The sequence below is a fragment of the Silene latifolia genome, chromosome 2 (genome assembly GCF_048544455.1).
Source record: "Silene latifolia isolate original U9 population chromosome 2, ASM4854445v1, whole genome shotgun sequence".
In the NCBI taxonomy this organism is placed as follows: Eukaryota; Viridiplantae; Streptophyta; class Magnoliopsida; order Caryophyllales; family Caryophyllaceae; genus Silene; species Silene latifolia.
In genome coordinates, this window is record NC_133527.1 from 144,942,502 (window position 1) to 144,960,389 (window position 17,888).

General features: G+C 39.4%; 1 long non-coding RNA gene across 1 annotated transcript; it reads left to right on the forward strand.

Moving 5' to 3' along the window:
- Nucleotides 1-593: 593 nt before the first annotated feature.
- On the forward strand, nucleotides 594-15,300 carry LOC141630532 (uncharacterized). Its single transcript, XR_012537509.1, has 3 exons — nucleotides 594-758; nucleotides 856-963; nucleotides 14,995-15,300. It is a non-coding gene; the product is annotated as an uncharacterized LOC141630532 (long non-coding RNA).
- The last annotated feature ends 2,588 nt before the right edge of the window (nucleotides 15,301-17,888 follow it).

The following is a 17,888-nucleotide window of genomic DNA, read 5'->3' on the forward strand; positions in this document are numbered from 1 at the left end:
GCCTTTTTTGTTTTCTCGTCATTTGAAAAGAAAAAAAAATTGTGTTTTATTTTTTTTTCTCGGCCTAATATGTACATAATACGGATTTGGTGCACTCGCTTGATTGTGAAACGGTTCACACACGTACCATTTTGTAACGCCCCGTAAATTTCGGACCGTTAATATGTTTCTAAAATAATTAATTAATCAAGTAAAATTTGACAATAATGTATTTAAAGTAAAAATAATTCAAAGAAATATAATTTTATTATATTTTGAAGAAAAGTATTTATTTTGATAGTTTTGAAATGTTTAAAAATAGTTTAAACCGTGTAAAATCTTTTATTTCGAAATAAGGGCGTATCGGGGGGAAAATGACAATTCGTTTGAACGTTGGGTAAACGAATTTGGAAATGGGTCATGTGAATACTCAATTTTATTGTAATCTCGTGTTTAAAGACTTTGGACTTGACGGAATTTGCGTTTGACTTACGGATTTAATTATTATTGAAACGAGTCAAAACCGACTCGTTAAAAATCCCGACTAAAAATCCCGTACGTACTTTTCCTCCTTTCTTTCTTTTCTCACGCGTGACAGCCCCTTCCCCTTATTCTTTTTTCTGATTTCTTTGTTCTATCATCATCATCATCAACATCAAACCTTATCAAACACCATTTTTGTCCCTTTTTAAACAAAAATCGCCCTAATTTCTTCGTTTCTTGTCCGTTTTTCGCGAAATTTACCTTTCCGGAATCCCCTCGCCACGATCTACAACTTAGTATGTTCTAATTTCAATTTTCATCAAGTTATTTTAAGACTATATTTCGGCATTTTCGGTTTTGATGTTTATTTTTGTGTTTTAAGTGTTTATTTAGGTGAAGGATTGGAAGACGAGTTCGGGGACTCGTATATTGTAGAGGATAGCGGTTAGTTGTGGTTAGGGTTTCGGTTTTGAGGATTAATTGCTCATTTTCTAGCTTAAGGTAACATATTTCGAGCTACTCGACGAATTATCGTCACATGTTTTTGATTTTTGTATGTTTGGTGAATTTTTGTTTGGGTAGTAATTTTCACATGTTAAACTTAGTTGCATGCAAGCTTAATTTGTGCCTTTTGGTAGTTTAAATTATCAAAGTTGAATTGGGGACGATTAATTAATTTTCAGACGGTCTTATAATGTATAAAAATGAAAAAAAAAAAAAAAGAAGAAATGGTGCGCGAATGGGCAGCAAGAAAGCCGCAGCCCACGGCAGCCCCGGCCGGTCTTGGGGTTGGCCCGGGCCGGTCCATTGCTTGTTTCGCGGTTTTCCATGCTTTGTCCGTCATTTTAAGTTCATCATGGATATAGTTAGAATGAGTATACATGGTTAAATTTGTTAAGAGAATCATAAAAGTAGCTAAAAGTTATGCTAATGGTAGAAAAATTATGTTATATTGACAATTATCACATGTTAGGATAATTTACAAAATGAAATGGTAATTAATAGGCTCAAAATGAATTTTATAGCTATAATTGAAATGTTTTGTTGATTGTCTAAAACCGAGCCTTAGTCCCTTTGATCGATGCGATGTCGATTAATTGAGTGATTGGTCGCCGCAATTTGACCCGCACTGTCATCGCAGGTGGGGTTGCGGGTAAAAATTCGGATGAATGAATTAGATAATCGGCCTTTTTCTTGTTTTAGGCCATTTATTATATCTCTATTTCACATGTGTAATTAGTTGAATTTAAATAGTTTCTTATTTAGTTAGTTGAATTTAAATAGCTTCTTATTTTGTAGTAATGGCCCTAGTTTCCCCTAAAGCCTTTTATATTGTTATAATTGCTAGGATTGGAAATTATTATTGAATTCTTGTTGAGGAACTGTTGGGATTGTATGCTGTAAATAGACATTTATATAGCTTTCACATGATAGAATGTTAGAATTTATGTTGGTAAGTAGGACTTTTTGCCCTCTTAAGGTTAAGTGGGTGTCTTACTTGACTTATGTGGTGAGTCTTGGGTGGTGTGGGCTAAAATATTCAAGCTGGGACTAGCTGTGACTAGGTCCTAAGTGAGTATTTCGGCCTTCATCATAGATAGGTCTTTATAGTCTCTGACGAGTATATGTTCACTGCTTGATAGCCTTTGTGTTCCTGACTAGTGGATGTTTATCCAAGTTGGGGCATGACCTCAGGTACTAATTTTGATAGTATGGGGTCAGCTTAAGTACTAGCCAACCCTTCGGTGGTGTCCTTAGGGTACTCACTTCACTTTGTTTTAAAAAAAGTTGTGAGTCTTGGGTGCGGTGGTGTGTATCCGCATGTCTAGGTGTGGACAAGGCCCTCGGGAACTGCGTCCGAGGGATCCACACCCGGCATAATCGACTCGAGGTTCTTTCGAATCGAATTAAGTCATATTAGAGTCGCCACCAAGTTTTTTGGGAACTTGGAACCGTTCAAGTCAACTTTACACCTTTCATCGAAAAGCATAAAGCCAATCGACTACGAGTGATTAAAGATAAAGACTTGTACCCTATATCACTCGATTTGAATGACTCTCGTAATCCAATGGTATTTAGACGGATCCACAAACCATAGATCTTGAGTAAGGGGTGAGGGTACGTGTTGGGAAGCCCATAAGGACACCCAACCCCGCCCGTCGATAACGGCCTCTACTAAGTCAAGTGTCGGATTTCAAACAAGGTCATAGCTACTGCGATGTATGATATGCAAACGTTGTTTTAACCCTATCATGTGACAACAATTTCTATGTCGTTTTAGATGCAACTAAACTAACTTTGTCAAAGTTGTAATTTAGCATGTGGGTTGATTGATCTAAACAACATACAAACAAACAAACAAGGCTTAAATGGGAATGGGGGAGCCGTTGGGATCTACCTATTACAAACCAGGCATTTTATGCCGACACAACGATAAATAAATTACAACTCGATCTAATTACAATTGCTACAAACAAAACAATACACGACACAAAACACACGGCCAATTAGCCTTGAAAACCGTGCACATGAGGGTGGCCCACGGCTCACATGACCCACGGTCCTTGGGTCACTCCTCGTAATGCGTGCTCGCGCTTAATCTCATCGAATTAGACATATGGCTACGCACCAAAGCATGCATTAGCATAAACCGGGCCATGTTGCTTTAAACAACATGCGGTTTACTACGCTCCTACAAGCATTGGGAACAACCGTCTAACCAAACAAAACTAAGGTTTTCAGAAAAGGTTTTGACCCAAAAAGGAGAACTAATTACAAACAAATTACAAAACGTGACTCGAAGAAACATAAATTAATTACAAGTGACAAAACAAAATAAAGAACGAACGATGCGAAAACAAACGAAATAGGAAAGGCCAAACACACGGCCAAATCACGGCCCAAGACGAGGCCAACCTAGTTCCTAAGTTAGATTCATTGGTTAGATCGAATGATTGCGAAAAGGGATCGAAAACAAGTTAGAAAACGAGTTAAAAACGATGTTGATTGATTGTCGCATGAGGGTGCATTCTACACGGCCTAAAGGGTCTAATTAGATCAAATTCGCTAATTAATTTAACTCATCGAGTGTCAATAAGAAGGTGCTAATCACGCACTCTTATGCTAGCGAGAAATTAAGTGAAAGAGAGAGATGCATTCAATTAATTACGAGTAATCGTCGATTGATTTTATAACTTACGTCGAAGCCACCTATCGTGTCTAATTAGGTTATTAAATTAAATTAATGTTATCTAAATATGTCATAGGTTCACAATCAGAGGTTAAACTAACATACAACGGGTCCTAGGGTATGTCGATTTGGCCGAAACAATAAGGGGGTCGAAAGCGAAGATCGAAGTTAGAAACTTGTTTTATTTATGCCCTACCTTGAACACGAGGATATGTAAATGAGACGGGGGTGTACGACCGACAGAAGGAGCGGTTTCTTTTCCCATCTCAAGTCAACGCGGGTGTTCATGGTGGTACTTTAACTCATACTCGGACTAACTAGTTTCATAGTTAAATTAAAACAAACGATAAACAAACGAAAAACAAACAAAAAACAAACTAAAAAAAAGGCATAAGAAAACGAAATAAAAAGAGAAAAGAGAAGGGGATTTGATGCACCCTCAACCTACATGTATCGTTGACACCGTCTTGGGTCGTAATCGATGGTAGATTTTATCTCGAGAGGCCGTCGTCGACGAAGAATAAAGCAAACACGCGTTTTGGAAAGTTTCTGGACAGCGATTTTAAAACAGTGATATCTCCCTCGTTTCACGACGAAAATTCGATTCGAAAGATGTTTTGGAAACTAGAAAGAGAGGAGAACAGGAATCTTAAAGCAACCCCTGCTCGTTTTGGGTTATTGGGCACGAAAAACGAGCACAAACAGAACTGGACAGACAAGGAAAAACCGCGAAAACAGAGTGTTATTTCACTCTGTTTTTCGAGGGATTTCGTGTACTCTCAAGGGCAATTTGGCTCGTAAATCTTTGTCTAATGTGTAGATGGATGTTATGTGGTTGATTAGGAACAAGAAACTCGAATTTTTATGGAGGTTTGATGGAGGAACGAGTGAGTTTTCGAAGAGGACACACAAACAGTTTCAGTTTGTGTGTCGGTTTTGTTTAGGGTTTTTGAAGGATGTTTAGGGTTTTTTTCTGAGGTTTAAAGCTTGTGAGTGATGGTTGGATGTATGGAGAACTTAGAGGAATGAATGTATGGTGAAGGGGTGGTATTTATAGGGAGTTAAAATAGGTTAAAAGAGAGGAAGGGCAAATCGGGCTAGCTCACGGATGGCTGCTGTCCATCGGTTTTTGTGAGGGTTTGAGGGGGGTTTTCTTGGTGATTAAGCTAGGATAATATGGGTAGGATACTAGGGTATGGGTTAGGGTTAATGGGTACGGGTCTTGGTAGTGTTTGGAGCGGGTTTTGGGCTCGAGATTGAGCTGCCAAAACAGGGGGCTGCATTGGTTTGTTGCGGGCTGTTTGTGAGGGATTTGGGACGAGAATTTGGGCCATGGATAGGGGGTTCGAACAAGGGTGGATGGGTAGAGGCTTGGGTTGGTTAAAGTACTCGATATTCGTGCCAATTCGTAAAGGAAACGGGCTCAAAAACCGAGCTAAAATCGAGCTTAAAAACACATGGTTGAAACGAGTTTTCTTCGCTTTTAAAATCGATTTTTCAAATCAATTAACACATTGAAATAAATGATTTTTCAAACCAAATATATTCATAAAATGATTTTTCAAATCTATTATTTATTTTATTTTCAATAAAATAAACTTGGGAAAATAAATTCAAAATAAAATAAATTAAATTGAAATTACTTTAAAAAGCTTTAATTTAAATATCATTTAAATTAATAAAATGAACTCACTAAAAAACATTAATTTAAATATCATTTAAATTAATAAAATACTTCATCGACGACGCCCATTCTACATCGTAAAACGAGCTCCAAATAATGACAGTGACAACTAAAGAATACATGTGTCCTATCATCATCGAGTGTTTGTCGGGTTCTCTATAAATTCCAATATCGACGGATACGGGTATCTACAGAGCCCCCACTTTGACTGAGGCTTGGACAAGGCGAAAGTCAAAGTATACCCCAGGTCCTGAGGATTCTTCGGGTCGTTTATAGTCCATTAGACTTGCGTATATAAGCTCGCCAGCCATAAGAAGAGATCATACCTGAAACTTCGTTGGGGTTGACTCTTGCTTCTGTTGTGTCGAAATATCATCGTTGGTCATCGACCTATAAATTGCATAAATGGTGGGTTGAGCCTTATCCTTAGGCGCCTACGTATCCGTTTCTGACGGAATCAAACCCGCGTCGTAGTTCGGCCACTGCTGACACATGCCCAAAGTTTATCATCTGCTGGCGTTTGTCCAAAATTCATCATCGGCTGACACTTGCCCAAAGCTTATCATCTGCTGGCAGGTGTCAAAATGGGACGGGACTTTCCGAGGAGGTTGCCGCCACTTTCATCATTTGCTTTCAACTGCGGAATTCTTCCATTTCATACTCTTGTATTGAATTGAATTCTTGGTGGATGTCATCCTTTACATCTTGATAATGGTCTCTGAAGCCAACGGCTTCAGAGCCCCCAGTTTGTGATGGCTCTAAAGTCGAAGACTTTAGAGCCCCCAGTTGAAGCATATCCTGCTACATTTGAAACACAAAAACGTACTAGCAATAATCATCACATAAGCACATTTGGATCATCGATCCTAAAGTTGGATTATTTGAAAGATTGGGTCATCGACCCGAAAATTGAATTTGAAAATTTTGAATAATTGGGTCATCAACCCGAAGTTTAAATTTGACATCACTTGGTATGTTGGGCCATCAACCCTTCAAAAATTGAATTGGAAAATTTTGAATGATTGGGCCATCGACCCGAAAGTTGAATCTTGAATTTTGAATTTCGAAGGATTGGATCATTTGAAAGGTTTGGTCATCGACCCAAAAATTGAATTTGAAAATTTTGAATAATTGGGTCATCGACCCGAATTTCGAATTTGTCATCATTTAGAAAATTGGGCCATCGGCCCTTCACAAATTGAATTTTGAATTTTTGAATTTCGAAAGATTGGGTCATCGACCCGAAAAGATTCCACTACTTGGATCATCTATCCATAATTCGTAAAAAGTTTTTGGAACTTTGAAATTTTGAATTTTTTTTGAAATCGAACCTTGATGGGTGAGCATGAAATACGACTCAGACACTCCGTATGACCCGTAAACAACGTGGGCGTAGCCCGCTACCGCAAAACAAAAAGGAAAATAAAACCGCAAGTGTGCATGGGTTTTAATTCAAATATTGACTTGTTGGGGGTAGAAATGTAAATTGGCCATTCCGGCGCCAAATGATGGCAAATGGGAATCACAAGGCCATCGGACTTGAGACAGAGATACCGTATGGCATGGGCGTGCTCCCGAGGGCACATGGGAATCAAGATCACTTGACATTGACAAGGTGGATTAAACTCACGGAGCAACAATGTTGGCTTCGCCCAGACACTAAACACGGACTCATTTTATGAGAACACTTAGACATCACACATCACTCTTGTTGGGAACATTCTGTCGCTCTTCTCCTCGCCTCCTTTCTTTTCAGCGAGTTTTCATTATTTCTTGCCACCGCCTTCTTTCTTTTCAGCGGGCTTTTACTATTTTTCTTCCACGCCTTCTTTCTTTTCAGCGGGTTTTTCATATTTTCTGTTCCCAACACAAACCCACATCTATGTGACTCAGCATCTTTGTCTACACTGTTAGATAAAGCTCATTCTGAGACTTGATACTATTCATCCGAACCTATATCCTTATCCTAGCCTACATCGAGTGCTAAGACTGACTCAAACAAAGGTGGCTTCATTTGGACTTGGTTAAGACCCGTAAGAAACCGACAAGATGACAACTTGGTTGATGAGTGGATTGAATCCCTTATTCTGAAGGACTGCCTACGTATTCGCGTGGAGCGAAATCAAATCCGACGTAGTTCGATCAAGGTGCATTAAATTGGCATTTTGATTGTGTGTACACACTCGAAGGTTTCACCTAAGGTATCATGTCATATCCCATTCTAGCCTGTAAAGTACCGTTAAATCCCGTGTCTGGGGTTAGGTGTAAAAGGCTTGGATCTTTGGGATGTGGAGCTTGGTGAAAATAGGTTCGCAAGGTAAACCATCATTCTGAAGGTTCGTTTTGTGGTGTTAAGGCCAAGGGCTATGGCTTATAACGTGGTTGGAAATGGTGTCTCAGGTTTGATGAAACCCGAGTACAAATGGGTTGAAAAATGATGTGGGTTCAAATTTCCATGTCTGGACCCTAAAGGTTGGGTGTAACAACACAAGCGGAATGATTCTCAAAATTCCCGACTATCCCTTTGTCAGAATGTCTCGGGAAGGACTTAGAGGGTAAAGAGGTTACTACTTAAGTTTTTGGGCTTCGCCCAATGAACTTCAACTATGGGTACTTGACTTGACTTCTGGCTTCCGTAACTTCGACATTCAACCAAAAGCGTTCTGCAATGACTTCAACATCTTTTTTTTTTCTTTTTTCTTTTTCTTTCATCTTTTTTCCATTTTTTTTTTTTTTTTTTTTTTTTTTTTTTCATTTTTCCATTTTTCTCTTTTTCTCATTTTTCATTCTTTTTCATATTTTTTCTCTCTTTGAAAATGATCTTCTATTCATTCTCTTAGTCATAAATGGATACACCTTGAAAATTGGGCTTCGCCAACTAAATTGGGTTAGAACTAACAATTCCTTGTTAGAACGGGTTGGTTTCTTCTCTCTTCGAGAGGGGATGATTCTGTGGGAAAAAGGCTTGCCTTCCGTCATCGATAGGGGAAACAAGGAGCTATCCCGGGTTTGTCCTAGAATCATCTAAAAGCTTGTCAAAAGCACTGGTTCTGATGGAGGTTTTCTACCGCCAGACATGGAATAGGTAAAGGAATCAAACACGGAATCCTATTGTACCTTACATTTTGAAACGGGACATATTTCTACCCCAGGGATGCCTTTGAGTGTGTTGTGCATTTTATCATGTTTCCGGAATGATTGAGGATTGAAAACAAGACATATTTGGAAACGAAACTGCAACTTTTTTATTGGAATGAGAAATGCTTAACAGACTCGAAGAAACGATTCCTAGGACACACCCTAGGTCATCGCGGGACAAACGACTCAACTTCAGGAAAAGAAAGTCCTAGACTCGACTCGACTAAGATAAGAAAACAGATCCCGACTCATAATTTCAAATCTGGTCATGAGCTTTCCCTTGTTCAGCTGTCAACTTAGATGCTCGGCTCTTGTCCTTGATCCCTTTGATGGTCTGCCTCCATCCCGAGGTAGTCCTCTGAGGATCTACGCCAGTGATGAAGGTTAGTGAATCGAATTGTCCTTTATTAACTTCGTTAACGAGAGAAGTACATTCTAGAGCAAGACTCCCGACTTGAATTTCATTCTTCGGGTTTGGCAAGAATTCAAAGCAATCCACAAATATCTTCCCGATGAACACCCCTTTCAAGTGACATGGGCGTATAAGATGGGAATAATCGACATTGTCTTCGACGGAAACAAAGTTGGAGTGATCGCCAAATGGATTGGTGATGTTATTGGGTTTAACAGTTGGGATCGGGAGTGTTCCATTCTCGATCATGTCTTGGATTTCGTGCTTCAGTCGATAGCACCTTTCAGTATCATGGCCTTTCCCTTGGTGAAAGGCACAGTAGGCATTTGGTTTATACCATTTACCTTGTTGATCAGCAGGAGGGTCCGGAGTTGGACCAATAGGCTTCAGCTTTCCTTGGGCTATGAGCCTTTGGAGAGCGTATGTATAAGTGCATCCGATATCGGTGAATGCCCTAGGTGTTTGGCGCTGCGACTTCTTCGATTGCCCTTCTAAGAGATTGATGCCTTCATCAATATGGGTCGTTGCTGGGGCCTTGGCCTTAGACGACGAGGCCCCTTGGTATCCTTTCGGCTTTTCAGCCTCTGCCCTTATGACATCATCTTCTACCTTTATCCCGATTCTTATCAATTCTTTGAAAGAGCCAAAATTCTGGTATTTTATAGCATTGCGGTAAATAGGTCGTAGATTCTTTACGAACTTATCTACCATTTCAACTTCATCCGGCTTCTTGGCTAATTTCACGCTTTCAGCGCGCCATCTTGCAAGGAATTCAGTAAAACCTTCTTTTTCTTTCTGTGTCATCACTTCCAATGTTCTTATATTGGTTTGAATCTCGACATTGTCAGCATAGTGCTTACAGAACTCCACCGTAATATCTTCGAAAGTGGGGAAGTTCTTAAGGTCAAGATTATAGAACCAAGCCTTTGGGTGTTCTCCCAGAGATTGGGCAAAAATTTCAGAGAGCATGTCAGCAAGTACTCCCTTCAGTGCTAAGTACCCTTTATAGGCCTTAACATGGTGGACTGGATCCTCTGTGCCCTTAAACTTTGGGATATCAGTGAGTACCATGTTTGTAGGCAACTTATCCTGAACCGGGGCATAGGCCCTAGCATTCTCATAGTGGATGTTCTTCCCCTGGGAGAGCTTCAAACGGTCCTCGATGAACTTGAACCGTTTCTCCAGATCAGTTAGTGGTGGAGGGGTAGATGGAGGGGAATCTTCACCCAGCTTAGATTCGATTGCATCCATTCGGGTCATCATGAGGTCCACGGCCTCGGTGAGCTTGTTGATAGCATCTTCCATTGCTTGGCGTCGGGTTTTTGGCGGCCTTTCTACAAGAAAACCCCGTACTGAGTCAATATTTAAAGTAAGAGCCCCTGCACACTTAAGGACACGACCCCAACTTGACTTAAACAAAGACTCGACTTGAGATTGATTAACAAGGTTTCGACTCACGGTTTGATTTAGACATCGGTTCACTTTAGACTCGACAAAACGACATGACTCAAACTGTCATAACTCGATTCTAAACTGGACTTGGTGTGACTAAACCCGTGATTGGGCTAACATAGCCCATGGGTTCGAGTGAAACGTCCATAAGGCCTAGCTTGGACGTTTTTTGTGGACTATCCTAGACCAAAAGGTCGACCAACATGACTCAAAGCCCAAGAGGTGAGCTTGGGTGACCCAACAGGGTCATGTTCTAGACTCTTAGAACGAAACACACCCGTCCTAACACGGCCATGACCCGGACACGACTCGACGCATTTCATGCTTGGTTGAGGTTCGAGAAACATTTTGGATTGATTTTGAAAAATGAAGGATTGATGAGATTTGAAATGGGCAGCATGCCGGCTATAAAAGCTCATTTTTGGGCCGAAAATTCTAGTCCTATTTGGGCAGCATTCTGCGTTTTTTAAAACCATGCTATTTTGAAAGTAAGTTGTTCAAAAGTTCGGTTTTGAAAAGGACATGGGAATTTTCGAAAAACAAGACTCGGGAAAACAAATTGCACATTGTCATTCTCATGTTATAAGGATGTATGCTCCTAGACATCTCTAAGTCTCGGCAAGTCTTCTACAAGAAGGTCTATACCCTCCATCCTTTTGCGGTCTTATAGAGCAAGGTGTCTTAAGGTAAAGTACCTAGAAGATCGTCCCCACTCCCAAGAACCACGCGAGGCGAAGTGGAAGCGAGCAATGTGCAGCTTCCTGGCATAGTGGGACGTCGCCCCCCACGCATCACGAAGAAACGCTGGGACGGCCCGGGCAAGTCCTTAAGGGTTTATGCATGAATCGTAGCACTATGAGTAATGTTTTACTCTCCAACACTTTCTTTTCAAGTTTCACCTCGGAGGAAAAGACCCTAGAAACACAGTGTAACTAGTCCTCTTTTCCCCAGTGAGTCGCCAAATCGTGGACAAGGCCCTCGGGAAGGCTGCGTCCGAGGGATCCACACCCGCATAATCGACTCGAGGTTCTTTCGAATCGAATTAAGTCATATTAGAGTCGCCACCAAGTTTTTTGGGAACTTGGAACCGTTCAAGTCAACTTTACACCTTTCATCGAAAAGCATAAAGCCAATCGACTACGAGTGATTAAAGATAAAGACTTGTACCCTATATCACTCGATTTGAATGACTCTCGTAATCCAATGGTATTTAGACGGATCCACAAACCATAGATCTTGAGTAAGGGGTGAGGGTACGTGTTGGGAAGCCCATAAGGACACCCAACCCCGCCCGTCGATAACGGCCTCTACTAAGTCAAGTGTCGGATTTCAAACAAGGTCATAGCTACTGCGATGTATGATATGCAAACGTTGTTTTAACCCTATCATGTGACAACAATTTCTATGTCGTTTTAGATGCAACTAAACTAACTTTGTCAAAGTTGTAATTTAGCATGTGGGTTGATTGATCTAAACAACATACAAACAAACAAACAAGGCTTAAATGGGAATGGGGGAGCCGTTGGGATCTACCTATTACAAACCAGGCATTTCATGCCGACACAACGATAAATAAATTACAACTCGATCTAATTACAATTGCTACAAACAAAACAATACACGACACAAAACACACGGCCAATTAGCCTTGAAAACCGTGCACATGAGGGTGGCCCACGGCTCACATGACCCACGGTCCTTGGGTCACTCCTCGTAATGCGTGCTCGCGCTTAATCTCATCGAATTAGACATATGGCTACGCACCAAAGCATGCATTAGCATAAACCGGGCCATGTTGCTTTAAACAACATGCGGTTTACTACGCTCCTACAAGCATTGGGAACAACCGTCTAACCAAACAAAACTAAGGTTTTCAGAAAAGGTTTTGACCCAAAAAGGAGAACTAATTACAAACAAATTACAAAACGTGACTCGAAGAAACATAAATTAATTACAAGTGACAAAACAAAATAAAGAACGAACGATGCGAAAACAAACGAAATAGGAAAGGCCAAACACACGGCCAAATCACGGCCCAAGACGAGGCCAACCTAGTTCCTAAGTTAGATTCATTGGTTAGATCGAATGATTGCGAAAAGGGATCGAAAACAAGTTAGAAAACGAGTTAAAAACGATGTTGATTGATTGTCGCATGAGGGTGCATTCTACACGGCCTAAAGGGTCTAATTAGATCAAATTCGCTAATTAATTTAACTCATCGAGTGTCAATAAGAAGGTGCTAATCACGCACTCTTATGCTAGCGAGAAATTAAGTGAAAGAGAGAGATGCATTCAATTAATTACAGAATCGTCGATTGATTTTATAACTTACGTCGAAGCCACCTATCGTGTCTAATTAGGTTATTAAATTAAATTAATGTTATCTAAATATGTCATAGGTTCACAATCAGAGGTTAAACTAACATACAACGGGTCCTAGGGTATGTCGATTTGGCCGAAACAATAAGGGGGTCGAAAGCGAAGATCGAAGTTAGAAACTTGTTTTATTTATGCCCTACCTTGAACACGAGGATATGTAAATGAGACGGGGGTGTACGACCGACAGAAGGAGCGGTTTCTTTTCCCATCTCAAGTCAACGCGGGTGTTCATGGTGGTACTTTAACTCATACTCGGACTAACTAGTTTCATAGTTAAATTAAAACAAACGATAAACAAACGAAAAACAAACAAAAAACAAACTAAAAAAAAGGCATAAGAAAACGAAATAAAAAGAGAAAAGAGAAGGGGATTTGATGCACCCTCAACCTACATGTATCGTTGACACCGTCTTGGGTCGTAATCGATGGTAGATTTTATCTCGAGAGGCCGTCGTCGACGAAGAATAAAGCAAACACGCGTTTTGGAAAGTTTCTGGACAGCGATTTTAAAACAGTGATATCTCCTTCGTTTCACGACGAAAATTCGATTCGAAAGATGTTTTGGAAACTAGAAAGAGAGGAGAACAGGAATCTTAAAGCAACCCCTGCTCGTTTTGGGTTATTGGGCACGAAAAACGAGCACAAACAGAACTGGACAGACAAGGAAAAACCGCGAAAACAGAGTGTTATTTCACTCCGTTTTTCGAGGGATTTCGTGTACTCTCAAGGGCAATTTGGCTCGTAAATCTTTGTCTAATGTGTAGATGGATGTTATGTGGTTGATTAGGAACAAGAAACTCGAATTTTTATGGAGGTTTGATGGAGGAACGAGTGAGTTTTCGAAGAGGACACACAAACAGTTTCAGTTTGTGTGTCGGTTTTGTTTAGGGTTTTTGAAGGATGTTTAGGGTTTTTTTCTGAGGTTTAAAGCTTGTGAGTGATGGTTGGATGTATGGAGAACTTAGAGGAATGAATGTATGGTGAAGGGGTGGTATTTATAGGGAGTTAAAATAGGTTAAAAGAGAGGAAGGGCAAATCGGGCTAGCTCACGGATGGCTGCTGTCCATCGGTTTTTGTGAGGGTTTGAGGGGGGTTTTCTTGGTGATTAAGCTAGGATAATATGGGTAGGATACTAGGGTATGGGTTAGGGTTAATGGGTACGGGTCTTGGTAGTGTTTGGAGCGGGTTTTGGGCTCGAGATTGAGCTGCCAAAACAGGGGGCTGCATTGGTTTGTTGCGGGCTGTTTGTGAGGGATTTGGGACGAGAATTTGGGCCATGGATAGGGGGTTCGAACAAGGGTGGATGGGTAGAGGCTTGGGTTGGTTAAAGTACTCGATATTCGTGCCAATTCGTAAAGGAAACGGGCTCAAAAACCGAGCTAAAATCGAGCTTAAAAACACATGGTTGAAACGAGTTTTCTTCGCTTTTAAAATCGATTTTTCAAATCAATTAACACATTGAAATAAATGATTTTTCAAACCAAATATATTCATAAAATGATTTTTCAAATCTATTATTTATTTTATTTTCAATAAAATAAACTTGGGAAAATAAATTCAAAATAAAATAAATTAAATTGAAATTACTTTAAAAAGCTTTAATTTAAATATCATTTAAATTAATAAAATGAACTCACTAAAAAACATTAATTTAAATATCATTTAAATTAATAAAATACTTCATCGACGACGCCCATTCTACATCGTAAAACGAGCTCCAAATAATGACAGTGACAACTAAAGAATACATGTGTCCTATCATCATCGAGTGTTTGTCGGGTTCTCTATAAATTCCAATATCGACGGGTACGGGTATCTACACTAGGTCTGCGCAGATTTTAAGCTAGAGTTGTGTTGTCTCTTGGCCATGTTTTCTTAATAGTAACCGCTGAGCCAAGATACCGGTTCGATTACCTTCCCTACCTCGTGGTATAGACTTGAGTTACAAAGTGACTATTGACCGTACTAAGAACTTATGCCTGTCTTTGATATATTGCCCTTTCTTGTTTGATGATTCTATGAATCATAGAAGGTGAGATGCAAGCCGGCTATGGTTGATAGAGTTTGGATTATAATTTGTTAAATGTTTCACATGTTAGTTTAGTTTGGTCAGTTTAGGGCTCATATGTTAGAATAATTGATAATTGAATTCTTTATCATCTTGTTTACATGTTTTATTACATGTTACATAAATTTTGACGATTCGTGGCTGGGAGGACTCGAAGTTACTCCCCACTGAATTGTGGCTTTCGTGTTTGTATAAAATGCGATTGACAGGTTGTTGATGCTTTGTTTGGGGTCACAGACGGCTAGTGAGCAAGGAACCTTGGACCTAGTTTTAGCTATTCTATTAGTAAACCTTTTACACTCTTGGTTTGTATATAATTTGAAGGGACATATGTCTCCCTTTCTATTATTGGTTTGTATCCTTATATTTCCGCGTCTTTAGTTATATATGTAAATTAGTTCATCAGTTGTTGCAGGGTTTTTGACACTCTTCTTGAGTTGGAATTGGTTGTGAATGGTTTAGTTAGAAATTTTTTTGAAATTGCAGGTTTTTGGACTAGTTGAACCATTTACAAACATATCCTATCAGTTTTTCTGTAGAATTTACGTATATATTTAAGCCTAGATTTAAGGGTGTCACAGTTGGTATCAGAGCCTATTGCTCTCGACGCACGTTTGTGCACCCCACTTAGAATCACTTGACCTTTAAATAATAAACTTGAGAGAATGGTAGGATGGGTAGAATTAGGATTTTATGTGGTAGTCTGTTTGTGATTGCTAATTGTTAGGTTTGTTGATTGTTAGTTATTAGTTTTGGTGCCGCTAAAGGTTGGTTATGCCAAGTGTAGAATGCTTCCACTTTCTTGATATTTCTTTTCGTATTCAGTGTATCTTACCTTAATCTTCCATTTCCGTTGTTCATTCGTCTTTCAAATTTCTCTTATCTCGCATTGGTAACTACCTTTCAATTCTTTCTCCCGATTCATCTTAGGTTCGTTTTCTTCTTATAATAAAGTTCATGTGGACACCTTCTTTTTATTCCGCAGGATAGTTCCCTTGTTCAAGAGAACCCAGTTTTGAGAGAATGTATCATTGGAGGGCGTGAACGAGTGGAGAAATTGATTGTTTAAGGTTTGAGTTGTATAGGAGAATATAATTTGGGATCCTTTGATTAGTCTTGTTAGTTGTGCTTGATATGAGAATTTAGTGAATTGAGAAATACCTTGGGATTTATGTCTATAGAGAGCTTGTTTGTTATAGATGATTAAGCATGGGTACTACCTTAGCACATAAGATGGAATGAACCTAAGCTACTTTATTTGAGAGTCTCGATATTTCTTGTGGAGAATTAAAGGTATGATAGTTAGCCCTAATCCTTGCGGGCCTTGAAAGGAATACAATAGGACATTGATGTTGCTTAATGGATTGGTATTGTACTTTGGAATTAGTTAGTTTGTTAAACCTTTTAAGTTGACCAAATCTAGTATAGAGTAGCCCTTGTTGACCTTATAAAACATGTCTGAATTTGGGAATTTTGGTGGAATGTTGTTCGATATAGTTCGTGAGTTCAAGGATGTGATTCCAATTTATGGTATCGGAAACTAGAAGTATTAAGTGGTGAGATGATGGAGTAAACAAGCCAGGGTACTTGGAGATGACATAGTAAGTGAAGTTCAATGACGAGAATTGTAAAGGAGATACTTTGGGACATGGATGGTAACAAATGAATTTGTGTGGTGAATTGATTTTGGCTCTTAGAATCAATTGAGTTGAGGAATACCTACCATTGTGGAATCCTTGTTAGTCCTACGATGTAGTAGACATTTAGGGCTTTGTTGAGCACCTTAGTGAAGTAACCTTATCATATCGATCATAAGCTTTGATGAGTGTTTAGTAAGCGGTAACCCTTTCATTGTGCCGCTTCTATTCTCCTTTCCTTCTCTCTAACGTTCGTTGAACCTTGTTTTTATGCCGAATTTTACGTATCTTCTTCTTGCCCGAGATATCTTCTTAACTTGAATACTTATTTATTTATGTCAACCGTTACCTTTACGGACCGACTCCTTAGTTTCCTAATTTATCAGATTCATGCACCCTTCGGAAATGTTTTACCGTTTCTCTATCACTCCTTATCTCCTTAGTATAGTTGGTACCTTGTTGACCATGTTTACAGAGTTAGTGAGATGTGACTTGAGGATATAGGATTGATTAAGTAGCCGAGTTGGGTTTGGCTTCCATAATCACTTGGGCTATGAGGGTTTGATAATGTATATGTTACCGTGTGAGAAATGTTAAATGTGGGATTATTTGTTGGTTTTAGTAAGTGATATCGATTACTACTTGAGGTATGGTATGAGAGTGAGAGTAAGCTACATTATTGGGAGGTTTTAGCACTTGTTTTGGTAACTAGAAAGGGTAATGGTATGGATGACACAAATTGTTAGGCTAAGGAACCTAATTTCAATTTATGGTTTTAGAAACTCTGAGGTGATAAAGTGTTGTTACAATTATGACCTTGTACCTTGAGAATTTGATGGTAAGTAAGTTTAGGATATCAAATTTGAAAGAATACTCCTTGGGGATGTTGATGATCAGAATGGATTGGTGATGTGATTTGGTATTAGTTGGCTCTTGAGAGTTTTTGAGTTGAGAGAGACTTAGTATTGAGAAGAATTTGTTAATCCTATAGTTTTATAGACCTTGAGGTCGCATTGAGTGCTTGAGATGATGAGACGATGTTGGAGCTGTGTGTAGTTCTGCTTTTGAGAATCCTTAATAAGTAAAAGGATAGAGAAACTTAAGATCCTATTGATTTTTCATAACTTGAGGTTGGTATGTTACTACCTTGTTTTGAAATGAGAACCTTGTGGAATATTTGAGGAACCTTCTCTTGGAGTTTAGAGCATGGTATTGGGACTCTTGATTGAAGGTTTACTTTTTGAGGAACCCATAAGTTGACACTAGTGGGATATAAATACAGCTTTGTTGGAAGTCTTGACCTTAGGCTTGTGAAAGTCGTTTCGGGATGTTTGAGAATTTGGAGCGTTGAGATCACACTTATAGTGAAATATCTTGTTCCAAGGAATATGTTAGGGAGAAGTAACATAAGCGATTGAGGAGACTCTTGGGAGTGATGTTGTTATTGGAGATATGAGTGTCTGGCG